This window comes from Ranitomeya variabilis, chromosome 4 (assembly GCF_051348905.1).
Source record: "Ranitomeya variabilis isolate aRanVar5 chromosome 4, aRanVar5.hap1, whole genome shotgun sequence".
In the NCBI taxonomy this organism is placed as follows: Eukaryota; Metazoa; Chordata; class Amphibia; order Anura; family Dendrobatidae; genus Ranitomeya; species Ranitomeya variabilis.
This window is the reverse complement of record NC_135235.1, coordinates 579,131,106-579,147,698: the sequence shown is the minus strand read 5'-3', so window position 1 is coordinate 579,147,698 and position 16,593 is coordinate 579,131,106. Positions and strand designations below refer to the sequence as shown.

The 16,593-nt window shown below is 41.2% G+C and overlaps 1 long non-coding RNA gene across 1 annotated transcript in view; it reads left to right on the top strand.

Moving 5' to 3' along the window:
* The window catches only part of LOC143769184 (uncharacterized), a 40,565-nt gene that overhangs the window by 1,474 nt on the left and 22,498 nt on the right, over positions 1 to 16,593 (top strand). The window contains exon 2 of the long non-coding RNA XR_013214250.1: positions 220 to 278. This is a non-coding gene — a long non-coding RNA (uncharacterized LOC143769184). The remainder of the gene's footprint in view (positions 1 to 219; positions 279 to 16,593) is intronic.

The following is a 16,593-nucleotide window of genomic DNA, read 5'->3' as shown; positions in this document are numbered from 1 at the left end:
GTATGCTTTTTTATTCTTTCAACCTTTTTATTACATTTTTTCCTATTGAGATTAATGAGAAAAAGTTGTATTTTCATCTGAGACATTGATAATATATCCACAGCTGAAGAAGTAAGGGAACCACAATTTTATATTTGAGGGAGTCACACAGGTAGAGTCCGCATATATCAAACACTTACTTTATGTCCATGGCCGTTACAAGTTACTTTTATTCCCTAGGAAGATGAAGCCAATATCGCCCCCACCTCAACCCCAAAGCCCAGGAATCAGAGACTAAGGTAACTGGTCCCCTAATGCGTTCCCCCTCTGATGGGTTACGTGACTAGTGCGGAAACCACTTCCACTTGAATTGTTACCTTTACAACAAAAATTCCAGTAAAAGTTAAAAACTGGTGTACTTTAGGGGTGAGGCTTAACAACTGGAATTTCACAGTTAGAGCTCATACTCATCGGCGAGGAAAATGGACGAGTGCAATCAGATAAAAAATTGGATTTCACTCTGACCAATGTTAATCTATGTGTCCCTGCTCATCTGTGTTTTTTTATCAGTTCAGATCTAGGTGAGAAAAAAATTGCAACATGCTGCGATTGTCCTCGCATTTTGGACGAGACTCGCCAAAGAAAATCAATGGGTGTGATAACAAAAAAAAATCGCACGGCACTCGGAGCATGAGAGTGCCGTCCGATTTTTACACACCCATATCCTTTGAAAAGCCGGCAATTCATCTGCCACATACAGTAAAATCACAGCGTCACTGGACAGAATAGAAGAGATATATACAAATAGATAGATACAGTGCCTTGCGAAAGTATACGGCTGCCTGGAACTTTTCAACCTTTTCCCACATATCATGCTTCAAACTAAATTTTTGGTGAAGAATCACCAACAAGTGGAACACAATTGTGAAGTTGAACGAAATTTATTGGTTATTTTAATTTTTTGTGGAAATTCAAAAACTGAAAAGTGGGGCGTGCAATATTATTCGGCCCCTGTAACTTACGGTAATACTTTGTTGCGCCACCTTTTGCTGCGATTTCAGCTGCAAGTCGCTTGGGGTATGTCTCTATCAGTTTTGTACATCGAGAGACTGAAATTCTTGCCCATTCTTCCTTGGCAAACAGCTGGAGCTCAGTGAGGTTTGATGGAGATCGTTTGTGAACAGCAGTTTTGTAGATTTTGATTTATGTTTGGGATCATTGTCTTTTTGGAAGACAAATCTCCATCCCAGTCTCAGGTCTTTTGCAGACTCTAATAGGTTTTCTTCAAGAATGGTCCTGTATTTGGCTCCATCCATCTTCCCATCAATTTTAACCAACTTCACTGTCCCTGCTGAAGAAAAGCAAGCCCAAACCATGATGCTGACACCACCATGTTTGACAGTGGTGATGGTGTGTTCAGGGTGATGAGCTGTGTTGCCTTTACGCCAAACATATCATTTGGGATTGTTGCCAAAAAGTTTGATTTTGGTTTCATCTGACCAGAGCACCTTCTTCCACGTGTTTGTTGTGTCTCCCAGGTGGCTTGTTGCAAACTTTAAACAACACTTTTCATGGATATCTTTGAGAAATGGCTTTTTTCTTGCCACTCTTCCATAAAGGTCAGATTTCTGCAGTGTACGACTGATTGATGTCCTATGGACAGACTGTCCCACCTCAGCTTTAGATCTCTGCAGTTCATGCAAAATGATCATGGGCCTCTTGGCTGCATCTCTGATCAGTCTTCTCCTTGTTTGAGATGAAAGTTTAGAGGGACGGCCGGGTCTTGGTAGATTTGCAGTGGTATGATACTCCTTCCATTTCAATATGATCACTTGCACAATGCTCCTTGGGATGTTTAAAGTTTTGGAAATCATTTTGTATCCAAATCCGGCTTTAAACTTCTCCACAACAGTATCACGGACCTGCCTGTTGTGTTCCTTGGTCTTCATGATGCTCTCTGTGCTTCAAACAGAACCCTGAGACTATCACAGAGCAGGTGCACTTATACGGAGACTTGGTTACACACAGGTGGATTATATTTATCATCATTAGGCATTTAGGATAACATTGGATCATTCAGAGATCCACAATGAACTTCTGGAGTGAGTTTGCTGCACTGAAAATAAAGGGGCCGAATAATATTGCATGCCCCATTTTTCAGTTTTTTAATTTCCACAAAAATTTATAATAAACAATACATTTTGTTCAACTTCACAATTGTGTTCCACTTGTTGTTGATTCTTCACCAAAAATTTACATTTGGTATTTTGGTATCTTTATGTTTGAAGCATGATATGTGGGAAAAGGTTGAAAAGTCCCAGGGAGCCGAATACTTGTGCAAGGCACTGTATAAAGATGCCAGTCACATACAGCTCTGGCAAAAATCAAGAGCCCACCGCAAAATTTTCAGTTTGTCTGAATTTTCTCTTTATAGGTATATTTTTGAGTAAAATGTAAATTGTTCTATTATTCTATAAACTTCTGTCGACATGTCTCCGAATTTCCAAGCAATACATTTTGTTGTTTTTTTTCTGAAAAGGAGAAATGGTCCAATTTTTTTTTTAAAAATCCAGTGCTTTCAGACCTCAAATAAAGCAAAGAATACAAGTTCATAATCATTTAGAAACAGTAATACTAATGTTTTAACTCTGGAAGAGTTCAGAAATCAATATTTTGTGGAATAACCATGATTTACAATCACAGCTTTCATGCATCTTGGAATGCTTTCCACCAGTCTTTCACACTGCTTCTGGTGCAAAAAATTAAGCAGTTCTTCTTTGTTTGATGGCTTGTGACTATCCAGCATCCTCTTGATTACATTCCATTTTAAATGGGGTTCAGGTCTGGAGATTGGGCTGCCCATGACAGAGTTTTGATGTGGTGGTCTCTTAATTTTTGCCAGAGCTGTATATAATTAGTACAGTGCTTATGCAGCTTATTGTACATGTATTTTTTTACTTACTGAATTATTTTCTGAAAGAAATGGCGTGGGATACCACGACATTTTATTAACCAACAGAGGGAAAGCAGACAGCTGGGGCAGACATTTATAGCCTGGTAAGGGGGTAATACCCATGGAGCTTCTTAGGCTATTAACCCCTTCACCCCCAAGGGTGGTTTGCACGTTAATGACCGGGCCAATTTTTACAATTCTGACCACTGTCCCTTTATGAGGTTATAACTCTGGAACGCTTCAACGGATCTTGGCGATTCTGACATTGTTTTCTCGTGACATATTGTACTTCATGATAGTGGTAAAATTTCTTTGATATTACCTGCGTTTATTTGCAGAAAAAATGGAAATTTGGCGAAAATTTTGAAAATTTTGCAATTTTCCAACTTTGAATTTTTATGCCCTTAAATCACAGAGATATGTCATGCAAAATACTTAATAAGTAACATTTCCCACATGCCTACTTTACATCAGCACAATTTTGGAACCAAAATTTTTTTTTGTTACGGAGTTATAAGGGTTAAAAGTTGACCAGCAATTTCTCATTTTTACAACACCATTTTTTTTTAGGGACCACATCTCATTTGAAGTCATTTTGAGGGGTCTATATGATAGAAAATACCCATGTGTGACACCATTCTAAAAACTGCACCCCTCAAGGTGCTCAAAACCATATTCAAGAAGTTTATTAACCCTTCTGGTGCTTCACAGGAATTTTTGGAATGTTTAAATAAAAATGAACATTTAACTTTTTTTCACAAAAAATTTACTTCAGCTCCAATTTGTTTTATTTTACCAAGGGTAACAGGAGAAAATGGACCCCAAAATTTGTTGTACAATTTGTCCTGAGTACGCCGATACCCCATATGTGGGGGTAAACCACTGTTTGGGCGCATGACAGAGCTCGGAAGCGAAGGAGCGCCATTTGACTTTTCAATGCAAAATTGACTGGAATTGAGATGGGACGCCATGTTGCGTTTGGGGAGCCCCTGATGTGCCTAAACATTGAAACCCCCCACAAGTGATACCATTTTGGAAAGTAGACCCCATAAGGAACTTATCTAGAGGTGTGGTGAGCACTTTGACCCACCAAGTACTTCACAGAAGTTTATAATGCAGAACCGTAAAAATAAAAAATCATATTTTTCACAAAAATTATTTTTCGCCCCCAATTTTTTATTTTCCCAAGGGTAAGAGAAGAAATTGGACCCCAAAAGTTGTTGTACAATTTATCCTGAGTACGCTGATACCCCATATGTGGCGATAAACCACTGTTTGGGCGCATGGGAGAGCTCGGAAGGGAAGTAGCACCGTTTGACTTTTCAATGCAAAATTGACTGGAATTGAGATGGGACGCCATGTTGCGTTTGGGGAGCCCCTGATGTGCCTAAACATTGAAACCCCCCACAAGTGACACCATTTTGGAAAGTAGACCCCCTAAGGAACTTATCTAGAGGTGTGGTGAGCACTTTGACCCACCAAGTACTTCACAGAAGTTTATAATGCAGAACCGTAAAAATAAAAAATCATATTTTTTCACAAAAATTATTTTTCGCCCCCAATTTTTTATTTTCCCAAGGGTAAGAGAAGAAATTGGACCCCAACAGTTGTTGCACAATTTGTCCTGAGTACGCTGATACCCCATATGTGGCGATAAACCACTGTTTGGGCGCATGGGAGAGCTCGGAAGGGAAGTAGCACCGTTTGACTTTTCAATGCAAAATTGACAGGAATTGAGATGGGACGCCATGTTGCGTTTGGAGAGCCACTGATGTGCCTAAACATTGAAACCCCCCACAAGTGACACCATTTTGGAAAGTAGACCCCCTAAGGAACTTATCTAGATGTGTTTTGAGCGCTTTGACCCACCAAGGGCTTCACAGAAGTTAATAATGCAGAGCCGTAAAAATAAAACAAAAATTTTTTCCCACAAAAATTATTTTTTCAGCCCCCAGTTTTGTATTTTCCCGAGGGTAGCAGGAGAAATTGGACCCCAAAATCTGTTGTCCAAGTTGTCCTGAATGCGATGATATACCATATGTGGGGAGAACCACTGTTTGGGCGCATGGGAGGGCTCGGAAAGGAAGGAGCGCCATTTGGAATGCAGACTTAGATGGAATGGTCTGCAGGCGTCACATTGCGTTTGCAGAGCCCCTAATGTACCTAAACAGTAGAAACCCCCCACAAGTGACACCATGTTGGAAAGTAGACCCCCTAAGGAACTTATCTAGATGTGTGATGAGCGCTTTGACCCACCAAGGGCTTCACAGAAGTTTATAATGCAGAGCCGTAAAAATAAAACAAAAATTTTTTCCCACAAAAATTATTTTTCAGCCCCCAGTTTTGTATTTTTCCGAGGGTAACAAGAGAAATTGGACCCCAAAAGTTGTTGTCCAATTTGTCCTGAGTGCGCTGATACCCCATATGTGGGGGGAAACCACCGTTTGGACGCATGGAAGGGCTCGGAAGTGAAGGAGCGCCATTTGGAATGCAGACTTAGATGGAATGGTCTGCAGGCGTCACATTGTGTTTGCAGAGCCCCTAATGTACTTAAACAGTAGAAATCCCCCACAAGTGACACCATGTTGGAAAGTAGACCCCCTAAGGAACTTATCTAGATGTGTGGTGAGCGCTTTGACCCACCAAGGGCTTCACAGAAGTTTATAATGCAGAGCCGTAAAAATAAAACAAAAATTTTTTCCCACAAAAATTATTTTTCAGCCCCCAGTTTTGTATTTTCCCGAGGGTAACAGGAGAAATTGGACCCTAAAAGTTGTTGTCCAATTTGTCCTGAGTGCGCTGATACCCCATATGTGGGGGGAAACCACCGTTTGGACGCATGGAAGGGCTCGGAAGTGAAGGAGCGCCATTTGGAATGCAGACTTAGATGGAATGGTCTGCAGGCGTCACATTGCGTTTGCAGAGCCCCTAATGTACTTAAACAGTAGAAATCCCCCACAAGTGACACCATGTTGGAAAGTAGACCCCCTAAGGAACTTATCTAGATGTGTGGTGAGCGCTTTGACCCACCAAGGGCTTCACAGAAGTTTATAATGCAGAGCTGTAAAAATAAAACAAAAATTTTTTCCCACAAAAATTATTTTTCAGCCCCCAGTTTTGTATTTTCCCGAGGGTAACAGGAGAAATTGGACCCTAAAAGTTGTTGTCCAATTTGTCCTGAGTGCGCTGATACCCCATATGTGGGGGGAACCACCGTTTGGATGCATGGGAGGGCTCGGAAGGGAAGGAGCGCCATTTGGAATGCAGACTTAGATGGAATGGTCTGCAGGCGTCACATTGCGTTTGCAGAGCCCCTAATGTACCTAAACAGTAGAAGCCCCGCACAAGTGACCCCATTTTGGAAACTAGACCCCCCAAGGAACTTATCTAGATGTGTTGTAAGAACTTTGAACCCCCAAGTGTTTCACTACAGTTTATAACGCAGAGCCGTGAAAATAAAAAATCCTTTTTTTTCCCACAAAAATTATTTTTTAGCCCCCAGTTTTGTATTTTCCTAGGGGTAACAGGAGAAATTGGACCCCAAAGGTTGTTGTTCTATTCGTCCTGAGTACGCTGATACCCCATATGTTGGGGTAAACCCCTGTTTGGGCACACGGGAGAGCTCGGAAGGGAAGGAGCACTGTTTTACTTTTTCAACGCAGAATTGGCTGGAATTGAGATCGGACGCCATGTCGCGTTTGGAGAGCCCCTGATGTGCCGAAACAGTGGAAACCCCCCAATTATAACTGAAACCCTAATCCAAACACACCCCTAACCATAATCCCAACAGTAACCCTAACCACACCTCTAACCCTGACACACCCCTAACCCTAATCCCAACCCTATTCCCAACCGTAAATGTAATCTAAACCCTAACCGTAACTTTAGCCCCAACCCTAACCCTAACTTTAGCCCCAACCCTAACTGTAGCCTTAACCCTAGCCCCAACCCTAGCCCTAACCCTAGCCCTAATGGGAAAATGGAAATAAATACTTTTTTTTTATTTTTCCCTAACTAAGGGGGTGATGAAGGGGGGTTTGATTTACTTTTATAGCGGGTTTTTTAGCGGATTTTTATGATTGGCAGCCGTCACACACTGAAAGACGCTTTTTATTGCAAAAAATATTTTTTGCGTTACCACATTTTGAGAGCTATAAATTTTCCATATTTTGGTCCACAGAGTCATGTGAGGTCTTGTTTTTTGCGGGACGAGTTGACGTTTTTATTGGTAACATTTTTGGGCACGTCACATTTTTTGATCGCTTTTTATTCCGATTTTTGTGAGGCAGAATGACCAAAAACCAGCTATTCATGAATTTCTTTTGGGGGAGGCGTTTATACCGTTCCGCGTTTGGTAAAATTGATAAAGCAGTTTTATTCTTCGGGTCAGTACGATTACAGCGATATCTCATTTATATTTTTTTTTTATGTTTTGGCGCTTTTATACGATAAAAACTATTTTATGGAAAAAATAATTATTTTTGCATCGCTTTATTCTCAGGACTATAACTTTTTTATTTTTCTGCTGATGATGCTGTATGGTGGCTCGTTATTTGCGGGACAAGATGACGCTTTCAGCGGTACCATGGTTATTTATATCTGTCTTTTTGATCGCGTGTTATTCCACTTTTTGTTCGGCGGTATGATAATAAAGCGTTGTTTTTTGCCTCGTTTTTTTTTTTTTTTTCTTACGGTGTTTACTGAAGGGGTTAACGAGTGGGCCAGTTTTATAGGTCGGGTCGTTACGGACGCGGCGATACTAAATATGTGTACTTTTATTGTTTTGTTTTTTTTATATTTAGGTAAAGAAATGTATTTATGGGAATATTTTTTTTTTTTTTTCATTATTTTGGAATATTTTTTTTTATTTTTTTTTACACATTTGGAATTTTTTTTTTTTACTTTTTTACTTTGCCCCAGGGGGGGACAATACAGATCGGTGATCTGCCAGTTTGCATAGCACTCTGACAGCTCACCGATCTGATTGAAGTGCAGGCTGCTTCACAGTGCCTGCTCTGAGCAGGCTTCTGTGAAGCCACCTCCCTCCCTGCAGGACCCGGATCCGCGGCCATCTTGGATCCGGGTCTGGAGCAGGCAGGGAGGGAGGTAAGACCCTCGCAGCAGCGCGATCACATCGCGTTGCTGCGGGGGGCTCAGGGAAGCCCGCAGGGAGCCCTCTCCCTGCGCGATGCTTCCCTGCATCGCCGGCACATCGCGATCATGTTTGATCGCGGTGTGCCGGGGGTTAATGTGCCGGGGGCGGTCCGTGACCGCTCCTGGCACATAGTGCCGGATGTCAGCTGCGATATGCAGCTGACACCCGGCCGCGATCGGCCGCGCTCCCCCCGTGAGCGCGGCCGATCGGCTATGACGTACTATCCCGTCAAGGGTCAGATAGGCCCAGGTCACCTCGACGGGATAGTACGTCAAAGGTCACAGAGGGGTTAATATCAGCTCCCAGTTATATACTTAGTCTTTCCTGGTTAATAAATTGGGGACCCCTCAAAAAATGACAAAAAGGTTAGGCAGACAGCTGCGGGCTGATATTAATAGCCTAGGAGGCCATGGATATTGGCCCCCTCCCAAACTAAAAACATCAGCTCTCAGCCACCGTAGAAAAGACGTATCTATATGATGCGCCAATTCTGGCACTTAGCCTTGCTCTTCCCAATTGGTGCAGTGGCAAGTGGGATGATAGTATTCGGGTTGATGTCACCTTTGTATTGTCAGGAGACATCAAGCCCAGGGGTTAGTAATGGAGAGGCATCTACCCTCAGTACTAACCCCATAGTGATATTGTATAAAAAATACACACACCATGAATAAATTCCTTTATTTGAAATAATAACACAGACTCCTTTAATGAATCTACATTTACCAAAAACACGTATACTCACATCAACGCCCAATCCACTGAAGCCAATGTCCCCTGTAACAGAATTAAAATAATAAACAACCATTACTTTATTTATGGTGTGTGTATTTTTTTAAAATATCACTATCGGGCTAATGTCAGGGCATCCTATGCCTTTCTTCTCTGAAAGGAATTTATTTACTAAAAAAAATGTACAGTAAACAACACACAAAGCAGATGTGTGTGTGTATATATGTGTATATATATATATATATATATATATCAATCTTGAGGAATATTTCCTTGGAAAACAATGTGCATATGTCTCCAATCTTTAGTTCTCCAGGTATTGCAAAAGGGAAACTGTCAGCTGATTCATGCTGCCTGAACTGCGGGCAGCATATACAGAAATTGTATGAATAGGAGGACACAGAGTTATATTGAACATACAATTTATTTAGAGATAAATACAAGAAAAACCAATTTATGCATGATAAAAATGGATAATACATATCATGATGCAACTTGTGAACTACCCAGGTGAGTAAATATGACTTATGGGCCACACAGAGAGCCAAGAAAAAGCCTGCTAATACTTAGTGCTAAATATAATCCAGCATAATTAGACCTTGCACCTATGCTACAGTATTCAAATGGCAGGCCACTAATGCCCATGTATACATCATATCAATTTTGGCAATACATCCATACGCAACGTGCATTAGTCTCAATATTTACCCATGTGGTATTTCTCAGCTTCCCGTGTAGGCCTCAGTCACCCCAACGCGCGTTTCGCGTGCTAACAGTAGCCTCGCTTCCTCAGGGGGCGTGGCTTAATTCCTATCCTAGTCCTGTTTATATATTGCGCCGTTCCGGTCACCTGACCGTGCGGCCACCTATCCATGTGAACTTTAAGTGCGCTTGCGTTTATATAGTGTTCAGTTACCATGGTAACCCATGGTCTGAGTCAATGCCCATATATATATATCTATTCCCAATCGATTCACTGTGTGATCGCGGTATAGTGCCGCTGTGAATAATACCTTACTTGTCAAACCGCTCAAGCAGCCGCCTGCTATATAGCGCTAATAATGTGTATCCTCGCGTCATCCCCTCACACGTCGCAACCCCGCCCACCCGGGTCACGTGAGCGAGCCGGCGCCAGGCTCGCACCACGCCCCCAGATGGTCCAAGATTCACAGCGTGCGAAGGGGACTGCAGCGGTCCGGTATGATGAATCATACTAAAGACATGTGAACTTTAAAGTGATGTAGTGCTAGTATGCTAATGGGACAAAAGTGCAATATACTTAAATTAACATTCAATGGGACTGCATGGTCAAGTATGATGAATCATACTAAAGACATGTGAACCTTAAAATAATATAGTGCTAGTATGCTAATGGGACAAAAGTGCAATATACTTTGAATATAAATAACATTCAATAGATGCCATTACAATACAATAATTACAATAAGAAAAAACAAAAAAATAAATAAATAAAAAGCAATGTCATGTATGGCAGATAAAGTGCAATCAGTGCCCTACTGAATAGTGAATTTATAAATTTACCATTGATAATATTATCCATATAATAATGACAAATAATAAATGGTGGAATGCATTAAGATATAACTGCGGAAGAAGTCATTTCTGTGGTTTCCCTCAGTCTCATGAATACAAGAAAATATTTCACCAGCACTTGTGTCCATATTGTCCAGTGGTGTGACTTTAATGTCCAAAATATCCCCTTCTAGCCACCTCCTCATCTATAACACAAATGTTTGCTGCATCTTCCTTTTTTCTTTTTTTCTCTCTTTTTTTCTCCTCTCATGAAACATCTTCCAATTATATCCACAGTTATTCAAAATGTATCCATCCTACCGAAATTAGCTAAGAAAAAAATTACAAGGCAAAAAAACATATTAAAACCACATAAAAACACTTTAAAAACTAGGACAGACCGTAAACTCTGGGTGGGGTGTATTCTCATGGAATGGGCTTATTTCAGACAAGAGGGGGAAAGCTATCTAAGGCTTTAGAACTTTATAGGTAGGAAGAGAAGCCGTATGCCTCATTCAACCCTTTGGGTGTAATGGTCCCCAAGATGGTTATCCATCTACATTCCCTCTGTGCTAATATCCGATGTATATCACCCCCTCTGACCCCACACTGAATATGTTCGATACCCCTAACTCGGAGCATGCCAGGGTCACACCTATGGTATTCCTTAAAGTGGCGTGGAATGGTTTTCAATTTAGTGATATCCTTTTCTATTTTTGCCGCCATGATGTCCCTGACATGCTCACGAGTACGGATACCCAAACGTCTTGACGTAAGCCCGATATAAATCTTTGGGCAACTGCACACTGCATAGTAGATAACCTGGGTCGTCTGACACGTGATATGATGTTTGATGTGGTAATTCTTCCCATCTACTGATTCAAAAACTGATGTTCGACTAATGTTTTTGCACGAAATGCAGTCTCCACATGGAAAGCATCCCATGGGTGGGCCACTAGAACCAAATGCATTTTTTGGGGGAGGGGGGACATAATGACTGGAGACCAACATGTCTCTAAGATTTCTGCTTCTTCTGGACGTCATCATTGGACGTTCTGTCAGAGATTTAGAGAGTGCTGGGTCCGTCATCAGTACTCCCCAGTGTTTTTGAAGACACTCTCTCATGGTGGTCCATTCTCCATTATATGTCGATATAAATCGGATAACGTTATCCTGCTTAGGTTTCTCTCTGTTGCGGGGATATAGTAATGCCTCTCGTGTTTGGGATTTTGCCCTCAAGTACCCTCTCTTTATACTTCTATTACTGTAACCCCTCGATTTGAATCTTTCTCGGAGGTCTTCGGCTTGTTTTTCAAATTTAAGTTCCGAGGAACAAATCCTTCTCATCCTGAGGTGCTGCCCAACCGGAATGGCCCTGATGGTGCTTCCTGGATGACTTGAGTCTGCATGTAGCAGGGAATTGACAGAGGTGGACTTCCTATAGACATCAGTCTGCAGGTAACGGTGTTCATCCACCTCAATTTTGACATCAAGGAAGTCCACCGCCGTTTTACTAATCTGATACGTCAATTTAATATTGAATCTATTAAGATTCAAATCCTGCATGAAGCTCTGTAGTTCACTCTCAGATCCCTGCCATATTATAAGCAGGTCATCAATGTATCTCAGCCAGCACTGCACATGGTCTGCGGCCCGGGCGCCCCCCCCGCCAAAAATCTCCCGCTCCCAGTACCCTAGGAAGAGATTGGCGAACGAAGGCGCACAGGCCGCACCCATGGCAGTGCCGCGCTGCTGGAGGTAAAAGGTGTCCTTAAAAACAAAGAAATTTTTAGTGAGGATGAATGTAAGCAGCTCCAATATGAAGTCACACATCAGGCCATCCCGGCTGTCAGACCCCAGGAAGAAACGGACCGCCTCCAAACCGTCTTCATGTCGTATACATGTATATAATGACTCTATGTCAGCCGTGACAAGAATCATATCTTCCTCCAACTGAATCCCATTGATCCTGCTCAGCACGTCCGATGTGTCCCTGGCATAGGAGGGAAGGGTCTCAACTAAAGGTTTAAGGTAAAAATCAACAAATTTACAAATAGGATCACTCAGACCTCCCATACCAGAGACAATCGGACGGCCGGGGGGATCAATGGGATTTTTATGAACTTTTGGGATGAAGTATAGAGTGGGTACTTTAGGAAACCTAGTCAGCAGTCCATCATGGATTTTTTTAGGGATAAGTCCTATATCCAGGGCTTGTTCCAGGATATTCTCTAGTTCATGGGAAAACTCATCCATTGGATTGTGTTCCAATTTAAGATAGGTATCCCTATTTCTCAGATGTCTCATTGCCTCTTTTTCATAGAGGACTTTAGGCCATAAAACAATGTTTCCCCCCTTGTCCGCTGGTTTAATTACAATATCATCATAAGCCCTCAATTGTTGTAGGGCTGCCCGTTGTTTTGCTGTCAAGTTATCACATTGACGCCTTGTACTTATTTTTTCAAAATCTTGTTTCACCAATCTGGTGAAAATCTCCACTGCCGGGCTCAGGGACAAGGGGGGAAACCTTGTTGATTTAGGGTAACAGCTTTTAGGAAACCTACCAGTGGGACCTGATGTTTGTTCCTCCAGGAGATCCTCCAATGCCTGCTGTGCCTCTTTTTCAATTTGATCCTCATCAGGTATAGACCCCTCCTTTTCAAATAGTTTTTTTAAAATTAATTTTCTTGAGAAGAGATAAAGGTCTTTGGTGGCTGTAAACAAATCAAAATTATTTGTGGGAGAGAAGGTTAGACCTTTTTGAAGAACATTAATTTGGTCATTACTCAAAACATGATGGGATAAATTAATCACCTCTAATCCCTTTTTATCTTTTTTGGTCTGTTGGTTGTTCTGAATATTCTTAGTTCTACCATTTCTCTTCTCCTGATTCAAGCCTGAATTCCTTAAATCATAATATTTGGGTCTAGATCTCACTGATTCCTCACTTGAGGTCATTGAGACATTAGAGGCTGATCTGGCACGGGAGGATCCCCTGTGTCGATATGTTCTTCTGTTCCATTTATATACTGTGTTTGATTGTAGGTCTCCAATATCTCTCTGGAATTTTTTTGACTTGGTGTCACATATATTTTTCTCCCACCTCGCATATTCTTGCTCTAATATACAGAAATTGACTGTGTTATGGCAGACGTGCATGTTGTTTTCTAAAACGTTACAGTATTCAAAATACTTTGAAAAGCTGTCCCGAGACTATTCATCTGGGGTCTATGGTCCATGGCAGCTTCTCCCCACCCCACTTTTCTTGACTGACAGGTCTCTCCCTATGTGTGTATACTGACCTGTTAGTCCAGTTGACAGGGATGGGGATAAATTTCCTGGGACCTGCCTAGGACTAGTCGTCGGAGATACATAGTCCTTGTCCAGCTTTTCGAAGCATGTAAAACATGCACCACTGCAGTCATTCAGCCGATGTCTGATTCATGCTGCCCCTGTTTTGGGCAGCATGGATCAGCTGTCATGTTCCCTTTAAGTCCTATTATTCTGGTTTGTGGTTGTAGTTACACAATAGATGTAGAGCCACAGATTAAACACTAGGTCTACATGTTCTCATGGTCACTAACGGCTTGTTCATCTTTTCATCATCTGCTATCGTATTAATAAAAGAAGACTGAAACAAATGAAAAACCCTTCGTATGTGCTTTGTTTTCTTAGTAGTTATTCCTTCTCTTGTTTTATCAGCTCTTTTCCCTTGAGTCTTCTTCTCAATTTTCCCAAGCTCATAATGTAGCTGCTTTTTTTCTGTGAAGCAAATTAATGTTTTTGGGTATCTACAGAAGACAAGGATATTATTTGGTTTTCCAAGGGGAAATTAAATGGGAGAAAAATGAAGTAAAACATTCTTACTGTCTGTGGTTCTCTAATAATGGACATTAGCAAATGAGAAAAACGTTAACTATATCATTGCCAGGTTTCAGGCATAATAATTTATATTTGTTCTAAAAATGGACAAAACATAATTTTCATAGCTAAAAGAAATACATTGCGCTGCTAATATAATTCGTAATACTGTGTTGACACATATACCACATAGCAAGTACTGATGATCATTTCTTCTCTCTTGTAAAGATATATATATATATATATATATATATATATATATATATATATATATATATATATATATATATGTATACAGTGGGGCAAAAAAGTATTTAGTCAGTCAGCAATAGTGCAAGTTCCACCACTTAAAAAGATGAGAGGCGTCTGTAATTTACATCATAGGTAGACCTCAACTATGGGAGACAAACTGAGAAAAAAAAATCCAGAAAATCACATTGTCTGTTTTTTTATCATTTTATTTGCATTTTATGGTGGAAAATAAGTATTTGGTCAGAAACAAAATTTCATCTCAATACTTTGTAATATATCCTTTGTTGGCAATGATAGAGGTCAAACGTTTTCTGTAAGTCTTCACAAGGTTGCCACACACTGTTGTTGGTATGTTGGCCCATTCCTCCATGCAGATCTCCTCTAGAGCAGTGATGTTTTTGGCTTTTCGCTTGGCAACACGGACTTTCAACTCCCTCCAAAGGTTTTCTATAGGGTTGAGATCTGGAGACTGGCTAGGCCACTCCAGGACCTTGAAATGCTTCTTACGAAGCCACTCCTTCGTTGCCCTGGCGGTGTGCTTTGGATCATTGTCATGTTGAAAGACCCAGCCACGTTTCATCTTCAATGCCCTTGCTGATGGAAGGAGGTTTGCACTCAAAATCTCACGATACATGGCCCCATTCATTCTTTCATGTACCCGGATCAGTCGTCCTGGCCCCTTTGCAGAGAAACAGCCCCAAAGCATGATGTTTCCACCACCATGCTTTACAGTAGGTATGGTGTTTGATGGATGCAACTCAGTATTCTTTTTCCTCCAAACATGACAAGTTGTGTTTCTACCAAACAGTTCCAGTTTGGTTTCATCAGACCATAGGACATTCTCCCAAAACTCCTCTGGATCATCCAAATGCTCTCTAGCAAACTTCAGACGGGCCCGGACATGTACTGGCTTAAGCAGTGGGACACATCTGGCACTGCAGGATCTGAGTCCATGGTGGCGTAGTGTGTTACTTATGGTAGGCCTTGTTACATTGGTCCCAGCTCTCTGCAGTTCATTCACTAGGTCCCCCCGCGTGGTTCTGGGATTTTTGCTCACCGTTCTTGTGATCATTCTGACCCCACGGGGTGGGATTTTGCGTGGAGCCCCAGATCGAGGGAGATTATCAGTGGTCTTGTATGTCTTCCATTTTCTAATTATTGCTCCCACTGTTGATTTCTTCACTCCAAGCTGGTTGGCTATTGCAGATTCAGTCTTCCCAGCCTGGTGCAGGGCTACAATTTTGTTTCTGGTGTCCTTTGACAGCTCTTTGGTCTTCACCATAGTGGAGTTTGGAGTCAGACTGTTTGAGGGTGTGCACAGGTGTCTTTTTATACTGATAACAAGTTTAAACAGGTGCCATTACTACAGGTAATGAGTGCAGGAAAGAGGAGACTCTTAAAGAAGAAGTTACAGGTCTGTGAGAGCCAGAAATCTTGATTGTTTGTTTCTGACCAAATACTTATTTTCCACCATAAAATGCAAATAAAATGATAAAAAAACAGACAATGTGATTTTCTGGATTTTTTTTTCTCAGTTTGTCTCCCATAGTTGAGGTCTACCTATGATGTAAATTACAGACGCCTCACATATTCTTAAGTGGTGGAACTTGCACTATTGCTGACTGACTAAATACTTTTTTGCCCCACTGTATATATATATACACACACACTATCGTTACAAAGCTTAGGGTCACTTAGAAATTTCCTTATTTTTTGAAGAAAAGCACAGTTTTTTCCAATTAAGCTAACATTAAATGATTCAGAAATACACTCTATACATTGTTAATGTGGTTAATGACTATTCTAGCTGCAAAAGTCTGGTCTGTAATGCAATATCTTCATAGGTACTGTATATAGAGACCTGTTTCCAACAACCATCACTACAGTGTTGTTATGGTACTTTGTGTTTGCTAACTTTGTAAGAAGGCTAATGGATGGTTAGAATACCCTTGAAAACCCTTGTGCAAGTGTGTACCTATAAACTTGACCTTCCTTTGAGCTAGTTGAGAATCAGGAGCATTACATTTGTTGGTTCCATTAAACGCTCAAAATGGCCAGAAAAAAAGAACTTTCATGTGAAACTCGACAGTCTATTCTTGTTCTTAGAAATGAAGGCTATTCCATGCGAGAA